The following is a 22,067-nucleotide window of genomic DNA, read 5'->3' as shown; positions in this document are numbered from 1 at the left end:
AAGTACTTCATTGGTTTTGAAAAGATTTGGGATGTTGGAGGTCGTCTAAGGTGTTATATAAATGCAAGTTCTTTCTTTCCAGCTCATTCAGAAACTCGCTTATGAATATTGTGCTGTCTGATGATTGGTTGTGTTAATTTATGTGCACTACTAAATTAAGATGCAGTGGATTGTAATAAAGACATAAGAAACTTGAGGAAGGCCAGGAAAAGGCCTATAGGTCCAGAGGTCCGTCTCTTTATCACAGATCAATCCCACCTAGCTGCCTTCTCACCATATCCCTCAATCTATTCAGTTCAGTTCAAATGCTTTATTGGCATGAAAGTTTACAGAGAACCATATTGCCAAAGCTTACATAGCAAAAAGGTACAGTTTTCCAACATTCTGTAGGTGTCAATCGATTTGACATTTGTTGGGTACATACAATATTACTTTTAAACAATATTAATTTTAAACAGTCTTTCTACTTCATTTGGTACGTTCAATATTAATTTTAAACAGTCTTAATTTTAAACAGTCCTCAGGTTGTGACATGTTGTTACATATTTGGCCCCAAGGTATGGTCTGTCTCCTTCTCCTAGGACTAATCTCAATTTTGACAGGTCATCCAATTCCTTGAAATCTGGGGTTGTTTGGCTTAGCTTGTTGAATAATATGTTTCTTGATGTGTTGAATTTTTCGCATTTTAGGAGGAAATGCATCTCTGTTTCAACCTCGCCGGCCAGACATTGATCGCATATTCTATTCTCTCTAGGCTGCCAGGATTTCTTGTATCTGCCTTTTTCAATTTCCAGTTGGTGGTCGCTTAGTCTGTACCTGGTGAGGGTCTGTCTCTGTTTTGTGTCTCTGATGGTCGTGAGGTAGTCTGCCAGTTTATATTCTCTTTTTAGGGCCCGGTAACATTCTAATCTGCTTTGGCTTTCGGTTATTTTGTTCCAATGTTCCAGGTAGGTTTCTTTGCATTTTTTAATGATTTGGTTCACTCGGATTGGTGTTTGGACGGCTGTGTTGGTCTGGGGCTGGTCAGGGTCCGGCTGAGTACTTAGTTTCAGTAGCAGCTGACTCAGGGGACTTTTTTCTGGGTTTAGCTCTTGGGTCTGAAAGGCTTTGAAATGAAGGGTGTCTGGGGAGCTAGATTTGAGGTGATTTAGGAAGTTTAGTGCTCGTTTTTGGATGTTTATTATCAGTGGGTATCTGCCTAGTTCGGCTCTGCATGCATTTGTTGGCGTTTTTCTTTGGGTGCGAAGGATGCTTCGGCAGAATTCTGCATGTAGGGCTTCTATTGTGTGTTTTTCCCATTTAGTGTAGCTTTGGTGATTTAGCGGGCCCCATACTTCACTACCGTACAGTGCAATGGGCAGGATTATGCTGTCAAATATTTTGAGCCAGATTTTGATTGGGATTTGGATGTTGTAGAATTTTCTTTTTATTGCATATAGGGCTCTTCGTGCTTTTTCTTTTAGTGCATTCACTGCTATGCTGAAGCTCCCTGATGCTGTAATAGTTAGACCAAGGTAGGTGTAGCTCATAGTGTGTCCTATAGTGGTATCACTGAGGGTAAACTGGTATTTGTTTTCCTGACATCTGGGCCTTTTTTGAAAAATCATGATGTTGGTTTTCTTTAGATTTACTGTTAGAGCCCAATTTTGGCAGTATTTGTCGAGTAGGTCTAGTTGTTGCTGTAATCCCTGTTCTGTGGGAGACAGCAGAACCAGGTCGTCCGCATAGAACAGGGATTTCACTTCTCCATCCAGGAGACAGAGACCCGGTGACTCGCTTTGCTCCAGCATGTCTGCTAATTCATTTATGTATATGTTGAACAGGGTCGGGCTCAAATTGCAGCCCTGCCGGACGCCTCTTCTCTGGGTGAAGAAATCGGTGCGTTTGTCTCCAATTTTGACCCCGCATTTGTTTTTCAGATACATTGATTTTCTCTCTCCAGAAACACATCTATGGGTAAATTCACTCATCCCACACTCCTAGTGGGAAGTCGAACTTAAAAGCGACATGGGTCACAGCGTAGGGCTACACTCTTCTTCTTAGGCAGTCCCTCGGAACCGAGGATGACTTGTTTCCACATTAAAAATAAGTTCGCAGGTGACTGATGAGTCCAATGTGGGACCTACAGTCTCTGTCACAGGTGTGGGGCAGACGGTGGTTGAAGGGGCGGGTGGTTGGGGTGCTTGGGTTGACGTGCGCTCCTTCCGCTGCCTGCGCTTGGCTTCCGCTTGCTCCCGGCGAAGAGACTCGAGGTATTCGGCGCCTTCCCGGATGCTTCTCCTCCACCTTGTGCGGTCTTGGGCCAGGGATTCCCAGGTGTCGGTGGGGATGTTACACTTTTTCAAGGAGGCTTTGAGGGTGTCCTTGAAGCGTTTCCTCTGCCCACCTGGGGCACTCTTGCCGTGTCGGAGCTCCGAGTAGAGCGCTTGTTTTGGGAGTCTCATATCGGGCATGCGGACAATGTGACCCGTCCATCGGAGCTGATCGAGCGTGGTCAAAGCTTCGATGCTGGGGATGTTGGCCTGAGCAAGAACACTGACGTTGGTGCGCCTATCCTCCAGCGGGGAGCTTATTGAGGGTGAGATGGAGCATTGCAGCAAGGAAGATTGAGAAGAGCGTTGGTGCGATGACACAGCGTAGGGCTACAACACTGGCACCGAGTCTCCAACTTTCACACTCTGAGTGTGGCGCCCCACTGGGAACGCAGGATCAGTGACTTTATCCTTTTGTTGTCTCTTGTATGCGTTTATATTGTCCACTTTGACGGCGTTCCTTGCTAACGTATTCCACAACTGCATTACCCTTTGGGTGACCTCACTTCAAAGTATTTGAATCCTTCACCATAGTTCATGGCGAATGTTATGTGGTTATTGCTTGGAAGGTGCCTTTACACCAAACGCTCGTTATCTGCCCCAGCGTTTCTCCCAAATGATGTCAAATTGAATCTAAAACTTATATCGCTCATTTTATTCAGCAGTGCTTGCTTTCAGCAGATAGAGCTTGTGTCAATTTAATATTGGATTTAGTCACTAAAAGCTTGAACCCAGCCACATGAATAATCCACTTGAAAAATGAAGTGTTGGCGGTGTTCCAAACGCTTGCTCACTCTGCTTTAATCTCACAATTGTAGATTTGTACTAATAAATCCTGTTGTGCATTTATTTCTTTGGCTTTTTGTTATCCTCTTTTCAATGCCCTTTGCCAGCAGAATTGAGAGATGCCTTCCTCTACGTATTGTTGGGAGCCTGCAGCTAGTGCCCTGTACCAGGAGTGCTGAGTGGATCCTCTCTCCAAGGACCTGCAACATTCACTGGAGCAAACCAAGGTATGGCTGTTTGGCTCCTCTTCTCAACAGTTACAGTGGTTTTGGACAAGAGCTGCCTCCTTTTGCCAAGGTCAAGACCAATGTTCCCTGCAAGCTGCGCTTCGTTCTGTGCGGCCTGTTTCTTTTAGTGCGTGGTATTTACAATGGAGAAGCCGGTGAGCGGCCTGCGCGGGACCTTTCCCGTTACCGCGCGGCCGCCCAGCTTAGAGGGAACATTGGTCAAGACCCAACAGGGCTCGTGTTAGGACCAGGGTTTGAGTTGTGATTTGCGTTCATGAAAATTCATCAAAAACCTTAATAGCCTAAATAACTAATTCCTTCAGATATTGAGATGCAGGAGCAAATGGCAAAAGTGAACTTTTGTTTTAAAAATCAGGTTTTTGATGCCAGTTTACATTTGGAAATTTACAGTCCACTCAGAAACTGCACTTCCTTTGCATTTCTACGCTTCCATTCATGGTCTGCCCGCCCGCCTGTGGTTATGGTAGAGTTGGGATTCAGCATTATTTTTTTCTTTCTATTGTCCTTGTCTGCGTCATTCCCTTCCCCCCCGCAAACAGTAATCAAGCAGCATTTCCAGTTTAGCAATCTAGTCTTACAGTGTAGCCTTGATCATTTGGAATTTAACCAAACTTCGAGGCTCTTGCACTTTCCCAGTCTGCAGCCAGTGACCCCTCCCTGGAGAGCTAATGGACTCTTCTGTTCTGGTATTCTGAACTCTCTCTTGTTCAGTAAACTGCAAGCTGTTCTACACATGCACCCTCCTCTCTGCATCTTAACTGTATTTAAATCAAGATTCATTGTATCCTCTCCTGCTCCACTTGTTCTTTCCCAGGACATTAGTCCCATTGCCCTTGGTCTTCTGCCTAATATTTCAGAGCTTTTAAAACACAAGCTAATCATGATTTCCTGCATTACCCACACCTTCTCGCCTACTGTTTTCAACCTTGGTATCCCGCGGAATAGCCCTGGAACTTCACCTAGCTTCCCCAACAATAAGGAAAAATCTTGTAGATAGCTGGCACATGTTCGAGCTGTGTAATTAAACCTGTTACATATCAGCAGGTCTGGTTGCATATTGTGCATTTTGTCGTAGCTCAGTGATACTTATATTAGGACCTGTGAACATTAGCAACCCACCTCCCATCACCAGAGGTTCTCAGCAGAATGATGCTCTTTGGTCTCTGGGTTTCATGGCCTGCCTGGCTGTTGGATGTTGCCCAAGCTGGCATTCAGCGCTACCTTCTCTTGCTGTCTGTCCAGTGACCCACATCCCATTACCTTTTGGTGCAGCATTCCTAAGTGTGGGCAATTGAGATTGTGACCCTCAATGACCAGTTGGTTTTAATATCACAGCTGCAGCTGTTTCCAATCCCTTTCCTCTAGGACATCTCTCTCTAACAATGGGGATCCCTCAGTCTGAGAGGCAAGTCTTTGAATTGTCTGTTTCTATGTTTTCATGCTGCGAATCCATTCAGTTAAATGGTTGCCTTTCACTTAGACATAATATATTGCAACTGCCTGCCTGACTTGTCTTGATTTTTGAAAGTGTAGTTGTGGCATCATGGGTGCAGTTGTGTCGATTTTTGATCCCTGTCTTGTATCAATTGTGCGCCATGTTAAATATGGCAGCAGAAGCAAATCTCAGCTCCTGTAATGACATTTGACGAAACAAGTGAATACTTGAGCCATGCAAATCAGAAGGTCCCATGTTTGATTCCCAATCTGCACTGAGTTATCTTGACCTCAGCCAGGGGAGCTACAATTGGTAGTACGATAGCAAAATACTGCGGATGCTGGAAATCCGAAATAACAACAGAAAATGCTGGAAACACTCAGCAGGCCAGGCAACATCCGTGGAGAGAGAAATAGAGTCAACGTTTCAGGTCGAAACCCTTCGTCAAGAGAGCTACAATTGGACTCAGGGCCTCCGCACCAGGAAGAGAAAAATTACCAAGTTACAAAGTATTTACAGCACGGAAACAGGCCATTCGGCCCAACTGGCCCGTGCTGGTGTTTCTGCTCCACACCAGCCTCCTCCCACCCCTCTTCATCTCACCCATATCAACATATCCTGTATTCCTTTCTCCCTCATGTGCTTATCTAACTTCCCTTGAATGCATCTATGCTATTTGCCTCAACTACTCCTTGTAGTAGCGAGTTCCACATTCTAACCACTCTGGGTAAAGAAGTTTCTCCTGAATTCCCTATTGGATTTATTAGTGACTAAATTAACTTGGGTTCCTGCTTCTGTTTTGTATCTAGAGAGACCTGAAGGAAAGTGCACGTGTGGGTGCTAGGTGAGGACAGAATTGGACTCAGCTGTGATGTCTCTATAGTCAAATAGCCTGCTGATAGTCACTGTCTAGGCTAGTCATTTTTAGACTGGGATACCTGAAGCATAGGGCTTCCAGGAGGAGGTCCTCAGGACATTAGATTTTGTCCACTTATCAGATTTCTGAATTTTACTGTATTTGTTGATGGTTTTCCTGTTCCAAATTAACTAAACACATTTTCTACAATGATAGCACGGCACAGTCTTTTCGAGTTAGGACTGGGAACGTGTCAATATTTGGAGGGGGTCCCTGGAATTGTGTCAACTTTTGAAAGGGGTACCTGGGGGTGTGTCAGTATTTGGAGGGAGTCCCCGGTAACATGTCAATATTTGGAGGGGGTCCCTGGGAGTGTGTCAATATTTGGCAGGGGGTTCCTGGGAATGTGTCACTATTTGGAGGGGGTTCCTGGGAGTGTGCCAATATTTGGAGGGGGTCCCTGGGAGTGTGTCAGTATGTGGAGGGGGTCCCTGGGAGTGTGTCAATATTTGGAGGGGGTCCCTGGGAGTGTGTCAATATTTGGAGGGGGTCCCTGGGAGTGTGTCAATATTTGGAGGGGGTCCCCGGTAACATGTCAATATTTGGAGGGGGTCCCTGGGAGTGTGTCAATATTTGGAGGGGGTCCCTGGGAGTGTGTCAATATTTGGAGGGGGTCCCTGGGAGTGTGTCAATATTTGGAGGGGGTCCCTGGGAGTGTGTCAATATTTGGAGGGGGTCCCTGGGAGTGTGTCAATATTTGGAGGGGGTCCCTGGGAGTGTGTCAATATTTGGAGGGGGTCCCTGGGAGTGTGTCAATATTTGGAGGGGGTCCCTGGGAGTGTGTCAATATTTGGAGGGGGTCCCTGGGAGTGTGTCAATATTTGGAGGGGGGTACCTGGGAGTGTGTCAATATTTGGAGGGGGTTCCTGGGAGTGTGTCAATATTTGGAGGGGGTCCCTGGGAGTGTGTCAATATTTGGAGGGGGTCCCTGGGAGTGTGTCAATATTTGGAGGGGGTTCCTGGGAGTGTGTCAGTATGTGGAGGGGGTCCCCGGTAACATGTCAATATTTGGAGGGGGTCCCCGGTAACATGTCAATATTTGGAGGGGGTCCCTGGGAGTGTGTCAATATTTGGAGGGGGTTCCTGGGAGTGTGTCAATATTTGGAGGGGGTCCCTGGGAGTGTGTCAGTATGTGGAGGGGGTCCCCAGGAATGTGTCAGTATGTGGCAGGGGGTTCCCGGGTGTAGTGTCCGTGTGTAGATAAAGACACTGAAGACAGGAGTTGGTTCATAGGTATTTACTAAGCAAGTCTGGGGGGGGGGGTTTCTAAAGGATATACACAATACACAGGCTTATATAGCCCAAGTGGCAATTACCGGCATTACGCACACCTGGGGCTCTTAAAGGCACATACACCATAATTGCTCTTAAAGGCACATACACCACACCGGGAATGTGTCAATATTTGGCAGGGGGTCCCCAGGAATGTGTCAATATTTGGCAGGGGGTCCCCAGGAATGTGTCAATATTTGGCAGGGGGTCCCCAGGAATGTGCCAATATTTGGCAGGGGGTCCCCAGGAATGTGCCAATATTTGGCAGGGGGTCCCCAGGAATGTGCCAATATTTGGCTGGGGGTCCCCAGGAATGTGTCAATATTTGGCAGGGGGTCCCCAGGAATGTGCCAATATTTGGCAGGGGGTCCCCAGGAATGTGCCAATATTTGGCTGGGGGTCCCCAGGAATGTGTCAATATTTGGCAGGGGGTCCCCAGGAATGTGCCAATATTTGGCAGGGGGTTCCCTGGAATGTGCCAATATTTGGCAGGGGGTCCCCAGGAATGTGCCAATATTTGGCAGGGGGTTCCCAGGAATGTGCCAATATTTGGCTGGGGGTCCCCAGGAATGTGTCAATATTTGGCAGGGGGTTCCCTGGAATGTGTCAATATTTGGCAGGGGGTTCCCTGGAATGTGTCAATATTTGGCAGGGGGTCCACCTACATAGAAAGGTTTGAAAACCACTGGTGCTCGTGGAGCCCAGCACAAGTCAGCACTTTCAGAAGAGGTGGGAAGTAAAATGGAAATGAGGCTGCAGCTCTTTAGTCCTCCGCGAATACCAGGGTGCAGCAATTCACATTTCCGCAGGACAGCTTTAGATTTATTATTACTTAATTCAATTGAGTTTATTTTTTAAAACATCCGTGTCAATGCTGCATTAACCAAACCCAATTTCAAACAAACAGTCTATGAGGTTCAAATAGCAAAAGAGAAATTATTTAAATAAAATTGATTAAATTAAAAATACTAATCTAAAATTAAAATGAGTATCTAACCCCATAGGTAAGAATTTTAATTTCTGCAGCCTTGTAATTAGTCTATGTGAATATTAGCATGTGTATGCTTATCGTGTTTGTACAAATACTTTTACTAATTTAGTGAAGATGTTAATGTATTTAAAATGATCAGGGTAACATCTCTTAAAATAGCAGGATACAAGACTCCTAAACCTGTGAACTCCACAGAAAACCTGCTCTCACCCCAAGTGCTGACTCCAGTTCCACCCTTTCAGCATTTTATTAGTGGTACAGACAGTGATCACAGGTAAATTCAGCAATCCTGCACTCCTAGCAGGGAGCCACGCTTGAAGGGAGCGCAGGTTGGAAAATCAGTGCTATAGTGTTATTGGCCTATCTCCACCTCATGCTCAAGGGCCGTGTCAACCACAGTAGAGGAGAATCCTCGGTTGAGGAAAAAGGAAGACATGTCGGAAGCACTGGTGTGGAAGGTGGCATCGTCAGAGCAGATGCGGCGGAGACGGAGAAACTGGGAGAATGGAATAGAGTCCTTAGGAAGCGGGGTGGGAGGAAGTATAGTCCAGGTAGCTGTGGGAGTCAGTGGGCTTGTAGTGAATGTTTGTCAATAGCCTATCCCCAGAGATGGAGACAGAGAAGTTGAGGAAGGGAAGGAAAGAGTCAGAGATGGACCATGTGAAGGTGAGGGAAGGGTGGAAATTGGAAGCAAAGTGAATGAAATTTTCTAGTTCAGGACGAGAGCAGGAAACGGCACCGATACAGTCATCGATGTACCGGAAGAAGAGGTGAGGGAGGGGACCTGAGTAGGACTGGAACAAATCTGTTGATTAATGCGGTGACATACTGTGTAAAGGTAAGAAGCCGTATTAGTTCATGAGCTTATTACAGATAACATTTGACCTTTGACTTGGTGGTTGGACGCGGTATGGAGAATGTGTATCTCTTCACTGTGAGCAACGCCGTGAATGGGCACCTGGCCTCGGGTGGCCTGGGATGTTCCTTTTTACACAGTGTTTGCCGATGTATTTAGTGTCAGTTTTTGTGCTACCTTTGGGACTAATATTCCGCCTGTTGCTTCAGACTCTAATTAAAACTTTTTCGCACAAATGATGACTTTCAAATGTGTAACTGCCCCAATATCTAGCAGCAGACTACACTAATTAGTTTCTATCATTTTAACCACACAACTTATGGATGTTTCAGCATGAGAGGTTTTCCACTTACTTGGTACAGACGTTAAATACTCTGCAGAGATTGTTAGCAGCAACAGTCACAGAGGTTTACCAGTTCCCTGCTCACAATAAGTGGGATCTATGCCTTTAAAAATGCATTTTCTTCTAGATGTGTGGCTATTGGCACAAACAGAATCCTATTTTGTTTTAATCATTAGCAAAGAATATTGGGGTGGATGATATGGTCCTGATGCACCACCATCTGCACCCATGAACATGGCGGGCAGGAAAAGACCAGCTGGTCCATCAAACCTGCCCCACACCCATGATAGCTGAAGCATCCTGACTGGACACCCTACCCCCGCCCCGCAACAGCCCTGCAATCTCATGGGAGAGGCAAAAAAAACCAGGGCCAATATGGGAAAATAAGTCTGGAAAATTCCAGTCCGACCCCCTCAGGCGATCCAAACCAGTGCAGGAGATCACATGGTCCAGGTTTACGTTAACTGTTAATCCACTTACCTTCTATATGATGCGATCTCTGCCCCAATCAGGAACCGGTCTAGCTGCCTTTTGAAGGCGTGCAGAGTCAGCACCCACCACACCAGCCAGCAACACATTCCAGAGGCTCACTACTCTCTGGGATAAGAAAAACCGCCCAACGTCCAGTCTATTCCATTCTTGCATCGTTTAAACGCAAGTCCTTGGCCAAGTGGCCCTTCTTCAGTTGTAAGCCTAGACAGTAAAGCCCCGATTTTAACCCGCCCAGCCATCGGGAACGATGCGGGCGAGGGGATAAATCTCATCCCCTGCAATTTTAACTCCCGGGTTTTGGGGAGCGTGGAGTTGGACAGCCGCAGGCAGGCGGGGGCCTCGCAAATATTGAAATGTCAGGATCCGATGAGGTAATTCAGACCCGACGTAATTCTAACGTTTAAAAAAAAGAAAGGCTTGCATTTCTATAGTGCCTTTCACAACCACCAGACGTCCCAAAGCGCTTTACAGGCCCGTGAAGTACTTTTTGAAGTGCAGTCACTGTTGTAATGGAAACAGGGCAGCCAATTTGCGCACAGCAAGCTCCCACACACAGCAATGTGATAATGACCAGATAATCTGTTTTTGTTATGTTGATTGAGGAATAAATATTGGCCAGGACACCGGGGAGAACTCCTCTGCTCTTCTTCGAAATAATGGCCATGGGATCTTTTACATCCACCTGAGCGAGCAGACAGGAGCCTCAGTTTAACGTCTCATCCAAAAGACGGCACCTCCGACAGTGTAGAACTCCCTCAGCACTGCACTGGTGTGTCAGCCTAGATTTCTGTACTCAAATTCACATAGTCTTTGAGCCACCAGTTATCTTCATTTTTTTATGTCTCCACCACACGCAAATCTTGCGCATGTTCAGTTGTTCCTTTGCCAAATCTGCCCTGTAGTCTAAACCAAGCAGTAGATTGCGTAACATAAATGGGTTAAAAGAAAATTATGCCAACAGATACAAGCACAAATCATGCATAAGCAAGTTATGCATACAGAATAACAGACTCATATATCCTTATGGCAGGCGTATGCATGGATGAACGAAGACATTGAAAACCACTGCCTGCAGTCCATTTCAATGATGTGCACTGTTCACAGATTGCGGAGACCTGTCTTGAATTATCATGTAGCATTGTAATGGGATTAAACTGGAGGCGTTAACAGGAATCTGGAATTACTGTTAGTCACTGTAATTTACTGCTTTTTGTTGGTAGTTGCCAAACCCCTTGGGCTAAATTAACAAACAAACATCTCAGCTAATGAGGAACAACACTCCATAACTTGAAAGAGATACTGTTAAATCCCCTGAGAATTACTTGTTATCTCTGTTTCTGCAGCAAAACACTCAAACCTTTGCATTTGTTCAGATAATACTAGGATGGATATTTAAGCCCTGAATTGAACTCCCAGCGGGAGTTGTGTGGGCAGGGCTGTAGCAGATGGCAAACTGCTGGCTTTCGCACCGTGAGGCCTGGGAGATTTTATCTTCATGGTCCCCCCCTGTTGGTCTCCCGCCCGAACCCAGCGGGAAGCTCTAGCTGGCCGGCAGGCGGGAGTGGGATATCCGGCCACAGGAGGCCGACGTCAGGGACCGGAAGAAAGGGAACCCAGCACTCAGGTAAGTGGTTAGGAGGGGGGTCGGGAGGGCATCACGGTCAAGGGAGGAGGAGGGAATCTCGCAGCAGGGGATGCCCAAGGTTTCCTTGTGGGGCCCGGAGGAGCACTCCTGCTCCTCCTGGCCCACAAGACAACAAAAAAAACAAATGAAATTAACTTGCCTTTCTGGGCCTCTTCTGGCCCGGATTTGCTTGCGAGAAGGTTGGCCTGGCAGGGAGCCCGCGCAAGTCTTGGGTTAAAATTGGAGTTGGGTCCCGTTGACGTCATCGGAGCTTGGTCTGCATAAGGACCCCACTGTCTTCCGACAGGTGTCCTGCTAGCCTGCTCAAAAGAGCAGGTTAATATTACAACCCACGGGAAGGCAGCGGGATCAGGGGGGATATATTGCTGTGACCAGTTTAGCTGCGGCTGAGCAGGGTTTCTTGTTTATTAAGGCCGGATTTAGATGTCAAACGCTCGGCCTGTAAATCATTCACAAGGAATGGAACCTTTAAATAAATGTGAAGACCACCAGCACATGTCCTCCTTAACCTTACTCACTTAGAATCATAGAACAGTACAGCACAGAAGGAGGCCATTCGGCCCATCAAGTCTGTGCCGGTTCTTTCAAAGAGCAACTCAGTTAGTCCCACTCCCCTGCTCTTTCCCCATATCCCTGCAATTTTTTCTCCTTCAAGTATGTATCCAATTCCCTTTTGAAGGCTACTATTGAATCTGTATCCACCACTCTATCAGGCAGGGCATTCCAAATCCGAACCACTCATTGCGTAAAAAGGTTTTCCCTCATGTCGCCTCCGGTTCTTTTGCCGATCACCTTAAATCTGTGCCTTCTCATTGTCGAACCTTCAGCCATTGGAAACAGTTTCTCTTTATTTACTCTATCTAAATCCTTCATGATTTTAAACACCTCTATCAAATCTCCTTTTAGCCTTCTCTGCTCCAAGGAGAACAACCCCAACTTCTCCAGTCTATCCAGGTAACTATAATCCCTGGAATCATTCTAGTAAATCTCTACTGTACCCTCTCCAAAGCCTCCACGCCCTTCTGAAAGCGTGGTGCCCATATTTGGACACAATACTCCAGCTGGGGCCGAACTAGCATTTTATACAGGTTTAGCATAACTTCCTGGCTTTTGTACTCTGGCTGCGATTTTATCATTGGTGGCGGGTTGAGTGCGGGTCAGGTGGTCGGCAGGTTCCAGTCTCACCTCCGCTTTCAGCCGGTCAGAATTGAAATGTTACCTTAATTGCCCCATTGAATCCCTGCGTGCGCGCTACCCGGGCCAATTAGTGGTTTCGGGTCTGCTGTGCGCCTCTGCTTATGTCCGTCAGCCAGCTGCATTTAAGGGACCCATGCAGCCTTGTTTCATTCTCATCCTTTCCTGCTGGTTTTCGTGTTGGCAACTACACCCATGACTGCTGCAAGATCCAAGGCCTCTCCCCACTTTGATGATAACTCCCTCCATGCTCTTGTGGATGGAGTGAGAGGGCGCAAGGAGTACCTCCTGCAACCCCTGAGGGCGCAGCATCAGCAGAATTAAGCGCACCCAGCACCAGCGCAGATACGCACACCTCGGTGGGACCTTCGCGAGATAGAGTAGTGTTATCACCTGGTGTATCACATCTCACAAGTGAGCATCAGCAGATGGTGGAAACAGGGACAGCAGTGGAGAGTCTTCGTCGGAGGCCGCAGGGCACTCTCAGCTCTGCTCAGCTGCATGTGGACCCTGTGCCTCTGGGGCCACCCAGAAAGAGAGCGATGCTGGAACTCCAAGAACAAGTGCAGGGGTTTCTGGCAGGTTTTGCATCCAGGGTTACTGTGAGTGTGGAGAGGATGGGGGAGTCCATGTCTAACATGAACAGTGCCTTTGTGAAGGCAATGACGCATGAACGCACCACCACGGAAAGGATGGCAACCTCCGTGGAAAGGCTGGCTACGTTCATGGAGGAAATAAGCCGCCAGAGTCAGGAAAAAATGGTGAATGTTCAGAATAGACTGACATCTCTGGAGGGGCGATGGGCAGCTATTGAGCCGAGAAACCAGAGCTTCATGGAAGTCCTTTTGAGGAGGACTGCCAGTGCAGATACGGGTTCTCACCCAACTGAGATGGGCGTCTCAGTCCCTGCACAGCCGCAGGAGGAGCAGACTGTTGCCGAGCCCTCACAGGCTCGCAAACCCAGAGGACGCCCGCCAAAGGTGCCGAAGCAGGAGCAGCATGAAAGTGAGCAAGGTGCCTCCACATCTGCTGAAGCCACAGGGGAAGCACCACGTAGAAGCATGCGTAAGAGGAAGAAAAAGGACAATTAGTCACTTGGGTGTTCTGTTCTGTTGTCTTTTGTTCTGTTTAATATTTGGCATTGTCATCCTTTTGTGTATGTATTAAACAATGATGGGAAACAGTTGAAGATCTGGCCTATCTGTTCTGGGAAATGGAAGTTTCACATTGAGAGCTCAGGGTAATGATGGTGTTGAGAGTGATAGGAACCCACAGGTTCTTTTCCATTGTGTATGGTGTGATAAGAAGGTGCCAGCCACATGTGTTTGATTCGTCTACCTAAGCGAATCTGGCAAAGATTAGTGCATCCCTTGCATCATGGGCAGCAATATGCTTGTGTGCTGCTGGAGCTGGTGCATCCACCTTCGCAAGGTCTTCCTCCTCCTCCTCATCTGAGGAGGCTATGTGCTGAGCCACTTGTTCCTCAGGCAGCTGGAAGCCATGATGCTGTGCAATATTGTGCAGTGCACAGCAGACCACGATGATTCTGGCGCCCCTGGCTGCTGAGTACTGTAGGGCTCCACCTGATCTGTCAAGGCACCTGAATCGCATTTTGAGCAAGCCAATAGTTTGCTCGATGATGGCTCGGGTGGAAATGTGGCTGGCATTGTAGCGCTCCTCTGCTTCGTTTGATGGCCTCCTCAACGACGTCATTAGCCACGTCTTCAGGGGATAGCACTTGTCTCCAAGTAGCCATCTGGAAAGTTGGGTTGGCGGATTGAAGAGCGGAGGCACAGTAGTCTGCCGCAGGATGAACGAGTCATGGCAGCTGCCAGGGTACTTTGCGCAAACATGCAAAATGTTCTTTCTGTGGTTACACACCAGCTGGGAGTGGAAGCCCTTGCAGTTGACAAATACAGCTGGGTTGTGATGGGGTGCCCTAATGGCCACATGTGTGCAGTCTACGACGCCCTGCACCCTTGGCAAGCCTGCCATCTTTGCAAAGCCAACCGCACACGCGGTTACACTTGCTTAATCCATGGAGAAGTGGATGTAACTGTGCGCCTTTGCAAAGAGGGCATCGGTAACCTACGTGATGCAAGTGTGTGCGGCTGACTGGGAGATGCCGTTGATGTCTGCAGATGAGCCCTGGAAGGACCCTGAAGCAAAAAAATTGAGGGCAGTGGTGACTTTGACAGCGTGGAGGTGGGTTGACGGCGGGATCGCAACCCGCCGTCAATCCAAACGATTTTAACCCTTTACCCACCTCCAAACCCGCCCCCTCAGTGCCGATAAAATCGCGGCCATAGTCTCTATTTATAAAGCCCAGGATCCCATATACTTTATTAACTGCTTTGTTAACCTGTCCTGCCACCTTCAAAAATTTGTGCACAAGCACCCCCAGGTCTCTCTGTTCCTGCACCCCCTTTAACATTGCACCATTTAGTGTGTATGGTCTCTCCTCATTCATCCTACCAAAATGTATCACCTCACACTTCATGTGTTGAATTTCATCTGCCATGTCCGCCCATTCCACCAGCCTGTCTATGTCTTCTTGAAGTCTATTACTATTTTCCTCACTGTTTACTACACTTGCATTTGCAACCATCTTCAGCCAGAAGTGCCGAGTGGATGACCCATATCAGCCTCCTCCTGAGGTCCCCACCATCACAGAAGCCAGTCTTCAGCCAATTCGATTCACTCCACATGATATCAAGAAACAGCTGAGTGCACTGGATACAGCAAAGGCTATGGGCCCTGACAATATCCCAGCTATCGTGCTGAAGACTTTTGTTCCAGAACTAGCCGTGCCTCTAGCCAAGCTGTTACAGTACAGCTACAACACTGGCATCTATCCGACAATGTGAAAAACTGCCCAGGTATGTCCTGCCCACAAAAAGCAGGACAAATCCAATCCGGCCAATTACCGCCGGTTTGAGAGAGAATTAAACGAGTTTCTGGAGAGGGATTGAGGGATATGTTGAGGTATGGTTGAAATCTATGAAAAAGAGCTGCACACAGAGAGTAAATGTGCTGCTGGTTTTTCAGTATGTATATGAAGTAGGAATAGAGAGCCAGCATGGTGGGGGAAAGAAGTGATAAAAATAGATCAGGTAAAGAGATAAATGTGGATGAGCACCTTGGGAGTGAAGACCATAAGGTTTAAAGCCTAAATAGAAAGGGAAAAGGTTGGTACTAAAGACAAGGCTGAAGCATTTACCCCCTTAGATTATATTGACATTTCTGTAACAAATTTAAAAAATGAATAATTTTAGCCTAGAAATTATTATTGGTAATTTTAATGCACAGACATTTGACTTGTTTGTATAACATACCTCTGCTCACTATTTTAATGCAGGCATTAATCACTTAAAGTAAAGGGGTCTAGGGCCCGTGGTGAATTAGCTGACAGAGGAAACAGGCATTCGTCCACAACTATTGGTGGCAGGCATTTCTGAGTCATTGGCTTTCGGGCTGTCAGCAGTGCAATGAGGGGAGGGTCAAAAAGGAGAGATTTTTCAAACATGTGAGGAGACAGCCCCCTTAGTGGTTTATTTGGCAGCACAACATGCGGTATAGGACTTAGCTGCACAGACCAGAAGGTCGTAGGTTCCATCACTGGCTGCATTGAGTTGTTGATTTTGCTGGGGCACTAGTTTTTCCCAGTGCTCCTGGACTGGGAGGTGGAGGGGAAATCAGCTGGGGTTCCTGTTCCCGATTGCTATCCAACATTCCCTACTGGGTTTTTGTTTAGTAAAGACAGTCAGGCCTAATTATTAACTCCCACAGTCAAATAGCTTGCCAACACTCATCCTCTGGACTTGTATATAAAAGAATGGCCCTTAAAGTTCTGGATATCCTTTCTCCTCATTTTCTACAGGTGTCAGATACCCTCTGCTGCTTGGGTGAAGTCTCGGAGGGTGCCTGCCCCATATCCTGGCGAGATTCAGCACCTATTAGGAAAGGTGAAGAGAAAGTTGAGGAGAAATAATGTCCAGAACTTGATGGGTTAATCCCCTTGCCACACACAAGCAGCATGGTGTTTTTTCACTTTATTTTTCAAGGCTGAACAGGTGTTGAAGCTCAAATTTACATTGGAGGAAATCCCCCACCCTGCTGGTCAGGCTGCAGTTAAGCAGGCCCCATGCTCGACCTGACAGATTGTTCATATCGTCAAGGGCAGCATCATGTGGGTTCTTGATGTAACAATCATATTATTCCAAATAGTGGCAAAGCCATCCAACATGTTAGTGGACTGCGATTCCAGCTCTACGTTACACGAAACAAATTATTACAAATTTGGAGATGGGGTGAGTGCGGAATTCAGTGAATAAAGTTTGATTATAAGCTCAGCTAGGACCAGGGGGATGGGGGATTGGAAGCTCATAGTAAGAGGCCTCTAAAGAGGACTGTGATAACAAAGGTTGCCTTTTACCGAGTCTAAAACTGGAATCGGGATGTGATCTGAGTGGGGCAGGGAGCTGGAATAGGAGTGGGACAGAGACAATAGAAACACTGCCAGGTGGGATAAGAGCAAGGCAGAAGTGAGATAGGAGGAGAGCAGGGAGGGGATAGGAGAGGGGATTGGGATAGGAGCGGGAGTGGGGATTGGGATAGGGATAGGAGAGGGGATTGGGATAGGAGAGGGGATTGGGATAGGAGAGGGGATTGGGATAGGAGAGGGGAGGGGATAGGAGAGGGGAGGGGATAGGAGAGGGGATTGGGATAGGAGAGGGGATTGGGATAGGAGTGGGGATTGGGATAGGAGTGGGGATTGGGATAGGAGAGGGGATTGGGATAGGAGAGGGGATTGGGATAGGAGAGGGGAGGGGATAGGAGAGGGGATTGGGATAGGAGAGGGGATTGGGATAGGAGTGGGGATTGGGATAGGAGAGGGGATTGGGATAGGAGTGGGGATTGGGATAGGAGTGGGGATTGGGATAGGAGAGGGGATTGGGATAGGAGAGGGGATTGGGATAGGAGAGGGGATTGGGATAGGAGAGGGGATTGGGATAGGAGAGGGGATTGGGATAGGAGAGGGGATTGGGATAGGAGAGGGGATTGGGATAGGAGTGGGGATTGGGATAGGAGTGGGGATTGGGATTGGGATAGGAGAGGGGATTGGGATTGGGATAGGAGAGGGGATTGGGATAGGAGAGGGGATTGGGATAGGAGAGCAGGGAGGGGATAGGAGAGGGGATTGGGATAGGAGAGGGGATTGGGATAGGAGAGGGGATTGGGATAGGAGAGGGGATTGGGATAGGGGAGGGGATAGGAGAGGGGATTGGGATAGGAGAGGGGAGGGGATAGGAGAGGGGATTGGGTTAGGAGAGGGGATTGGGATAGGAGAGGGGATTGGGATAGGAGAGGGGATTGGGATAGGAGTGGGGATTGGGATAGGAGAGGGGATTGGGATAGGAGTGGGGATTGGGATAGGAGAGGGGATTGGGATAGGAGAGGGGAGGGGATAGGAGAGGGGATTGGGATAGGAGTGGGGATTGGGATTGGGATAGGAGAGGGGATTGGGATTGGGATAGGAGAGGGGATTGGGATAGGAGAGCAGGGAGGGGATAGGAGTGGGGATTGGGATAGGAGAGGGGATTGGGATAGGAGAGGGGATTGGGATAGGAGAGGGGATTGGGATAGGAGAGGGGATTGGGATAGGAGAGGGGATTGGGATAGGAGAGGGGATTGGGATAGGAGAGGGGAGGGGATAGGAGAGGGGATTGGGATAGGAGAGGGGTTTGGGATAGGAGAGGGGATTGGGATAGGAGAGGGGATTGGGTTAGGAGAGGGGATTGGGATAGGAGAGGGGATTGGGATAGGAGAGGGGATTGGGATAGGAGAGGGGATTGGGATAGGAGTGGGGATTGGGATAGGAGAGGGGATTGGGATAGGAGTGGGGATTGGGATAGGAGGGGATTGGGATAGGAGTGGGGATTGGGATAGGAGAGGGGATTGGGATAGGAGTGGGGATTGGATAGGAGAGGGGATTGGGATAGGAGAGGGGAGGGGATAGGAGAGGGGATTGGGATAGGAGAGGGGATTGGGTTAGGAGAGGGGATTGGGTTAGGAGAGGGGATTGGGATAGGAGAGGGGATTGGGATAGGAGAGGAGAGGGGATTGGGATAGGAGAGGGGATTGGGATAGGAGAGGGGATTGGGATAGGAGAGGGGATTGGGATTGGGATAGGAGAGGGGATTGGGATTGGGATAGGAGGGGGATTGGGATTGGGATAGGAGAGGGGATTGGGATAGGAGAGCAGGGAGGGGATAGGAGTGGGGATTGGGATAGGGGAGGGGATAGGAGAGGGGATTGGGATAGGAGAGGGGAGGGGATAGGAGAGGGGATTGGGATAGGAGAGGGATTGGGATAGGAGAGGGGAGGGGATAGGAGAGGGGATTGGGATAGGAGAGGGGATTGGGATAGGAGAGGGGATTGGGATAGGAGAGGGATTGGGATAGGAGAGGGGATTGGGATAGGAGAGGGGATTGGGATAGGAGAGGGGATTGGGATAGGAGAGGGGATTGGGATAGGAGTTGGGATTGGGATAGGAGTGGGGATTGGGATTGGGATAGGAGAGGGGATTGGGATAGGAGAGCAGGGAGGGGATAGGAGTGGGGATTGGGATAGGAGAGGGGAGGGGATAGGAGAGGGGATTGGGATAGGAGAGGGGATTGGGATAGGAGAGGGGAGGGGATAGGAGAGGGGATTGGGATAGGAGAGGGGATTGGATAGGAAGGGGATTGGGATAGGAGAGGGGATTGGGATAGGAGAGGGGATCGGAGAGGGGATTGGGATAGGAGAGGGGATTGGGATAGGAGAGGGGATTGGGATAGGAGAGGGGATTGGGATAGGAGAGGGGATTGGGATAGGAGAGGGGATTGGGATAGGAGTGGGGATTGGGATAGGAGAGGGGATTGGGATAGGAGAGGGGATTGGGATAGGAGAGGGGATTGGGATAGGAGAGGGGATTGGGATAGGAGAGGGGATTGGGATAGGAGAGGGGATTGGGATAGGAGAGGGGATTGGGATAGGAGAGGGGATTGGGATAGGAGTGGGGATTGGGATAGGAGTGGGGATTGGATTGGGATAGGAGAGGGGATTGGGATTGGGATAGGAGAGGGATTGGATTGGGATAGGAGAGGGGATTGGGATAGGAGAGCAGGGAGGGGATAGGAGAGGGGATTGGGATAGGAGAGGGGATTGGGATAGGAGAGGGATTGGGATAGGAGAGGGGATTGGGATAGGAGAGGGGATTGGGATAGGGGAGGGGATAGGAGAGGGGATTGGGATAGGAGAGGGGAGGGGATAGGAGAGGGGATTGGGTTAGGAGAGGGGATTGGGTTAGGAGAGGGGATTGGGATAGGAGAGGGGATTGGGATAGGAGTGGGGATTGGGATAGGAGAGGGGATTGGGATAGGAGTGGGGATTGGGATAGGAGAGGGGATTGGGATAGGAGAGGGGAGGGGATAGGAGAGGGGATTGGGATAGGAGTGGGGATTGGGATTGGGATAGGAGAGGGGATTGGGATTGGGATAGGAGAGGGGATTGGGATAGGAGAGCAGGGAGGGGATAGGAGTGGGGATTGGATAGGAGAGGGGATTGGGATAGGAGAGGGGATTGGGATAGGAGAGGGGATTGGATAGGAGAGGGGATTGGGATAGGAGAGGGGATTGGGATAGGAGAGGGGAGGGGATAGGAGAGGGGATTGGGATAGGAGAGGGGTTTGGGATAGGAGAGGGGATTGGGATAGGAGAGGGGATTGGGTTAGGAGAGGGGATTGGGATAGGAGAGGGGATTGGGATAGGAGAGGGGATTGGGATAGGAGAGGGGATTGGGATAGGAGAGGGATTGGGATAGGAGTGGGGATTGGGATAGGAGAGGGGATTGGGATAGGAGTGGGGATTGGGATAGGAGGGGATTGGGATAGGAGTGGGGATTGGGATAGGAGAGGGGATTGGGATAGGAGTGGGGATTGGGATAGGAGAGGGGATTGGGATAGGGGAGGGGATAGGAGAGGGGATTGGGATAGGAGAGGGGATTGGGTTAGGAGAGGGGATTGGGTTAGGAGAGGGGATTGGGATAGGAGAGGAGAGGGGATTGGGATAGGAGAGGGGATTGGGATAGGAGAGGGGATTGGGATAGGAGAGGGGATTGGGATAGGAGAGGGGATTGGGATAGGAGAGGGGATTGGGATTGGGATAGGAGAGGGGATTGGGATTGGGATAGGAGAGGGGATTGGGATAGGAGAGCAGGGAGGGGATAGGAGTGGGGATTGGGATAGGGGAGGGATAGGAGAGGGGATTGGGATAGGAGAGGGGAGGGGATAGGAGAGGGGATTGGGATAGGAGAGGGGATTGGGATAGGAGAGGGGAGGGGATAGGAGAGGGGATTGGGATAGGAGAGGGGATTGGGATAGGAGAGGGGATTGGGATAGGAGAGGGGATTGGGATAGGAGAGGGGATTGGGATAGGAGTTGGGATTGGGATAGGAGAGGGGATTGGGATAGGAGAGCAGGGAGGGGATAGGAGTGGGGATTGGGATAGGAGAGGGGAGGGGATAGGAGAGGGGATTGGGATAGGAGAGGGGATTGGGATAGGAGAGGGAGGGGATAGGAGAGGGATTGGGATAGGAGAGGGGATTGGGATAGGAAGGGGATTGGGATAGGAGAGGGGATTGGGATAGGAGAGGGGATCGGAGAGGGGATTGGGATAGGAGAGGGGATTGGGATAGGAGAGGGGATTGGGATAGGAGAGGGGATTGGGATAGGAGAGGGGATTGGGATAGGAGTGGGGATTGGGATAGGAGAGGGGATTGGGATAGGAGAGGGAGGGGATGGTTTTGGAGCGGGGATTGGGTTAGGAGCGGGGATTGGGTTAGGAGCGGGGGATTGGGTTAGGAGCGGGGATTGGGTTAGGAGCGGGGAGGGGATGGTTTTGGAGTGGGAGGGGATGGAGTGGGGAGTGGGATGGTGTGGGAGTGGGGAGGGGATGGTTTTGGAGCGGAAGTGGGGAGGGGATGGTTTTGGAGTGGGAGGGGATGGAGTGGGGAGTGGGATGGTGTGGGAGTGGGGAGGGGATGGTGTGGGAGTGGGGAGGGGATGGTGTGGGAGTGGGGAGTGGGATGGTGTGGGAGTGGGGAGGGGATGGTGTGGGAGTGGGGAGGGGATGGTGTGGAGTGGGGAGTGGGATGGTGTGGGAGTGGGGAGGGGATGGTGTGGGAGTGGGGAGGGGATGGTGTGGGAGTGGGGAGTGGGATGGTTTTGGAGCGGAAGTGGGGGAGGGGATGGTTTTGGAGCGGAAGTGGGGAGGGGATGGTTTTGGAGCGGAAGTGGGAGGGGATGGTTTTGGAGCGGAAGTGGGGAGGGGATGGTTTTGGTGTGGGAGTGGGAGCGGGATGGGATAGGAGCCGGCCAAGTGCAGGATCGAGGCTTAAGTTGCTTTGCTGCTGATGGAAATTTATTGGAATGTTTAATAATTAATTGATAATTAATAACGAATTATTTTCACATTGAGACAAAGAAGCACAGGGAGAGAAAGTGATTTCTGTTGTAACAGACCTTTGGTTCCAGTTT

At 49.3% G+C, this 22,067-nt stretch overlaps 1 long non-coding RNA gene across 1 annotated transcript in view; it reads left to right on the top strand.

The window, feature by feature from the left end:
* The first annotated feature begins 3,211 nt into the window (after positions 1-3,211).
* Positions 3,212-22,067, top strand: part of LOC147097806 (uncharacterized) — a 52,029-nt gene continuing 33,173 nt past the window's right edge. Inside the window, exon 1 of the long non-coding RNA XR_015074336.1 lies at positions 3,212-3,325. This is a non-coding gene — a long non-coding RNA (uncharacterized LOC147097806). The remainder of the gene's footprint in view (positions 3,326-22,067) is intronic.

Source organism: Somniosus microcephalus, chromosome 31 (assembly GCF_052327205.1).
Source record: "Somniosus microcephalus isolate GS21.2 chromosome 31, FLI_Smic_1.0, whole genome shotgun sequence".
NCBI lineage: Eukaryota > Metazoa > Chordata > Chondrichthyes > Squaliformes > Somniosidae > Somniosus > Somniosus microcephalus.
The sequence above is the reverse complement of the archived record's forward strand: the minus strand, read 5'-3'. Positions and strand labels throughout refer to the sequence as shown.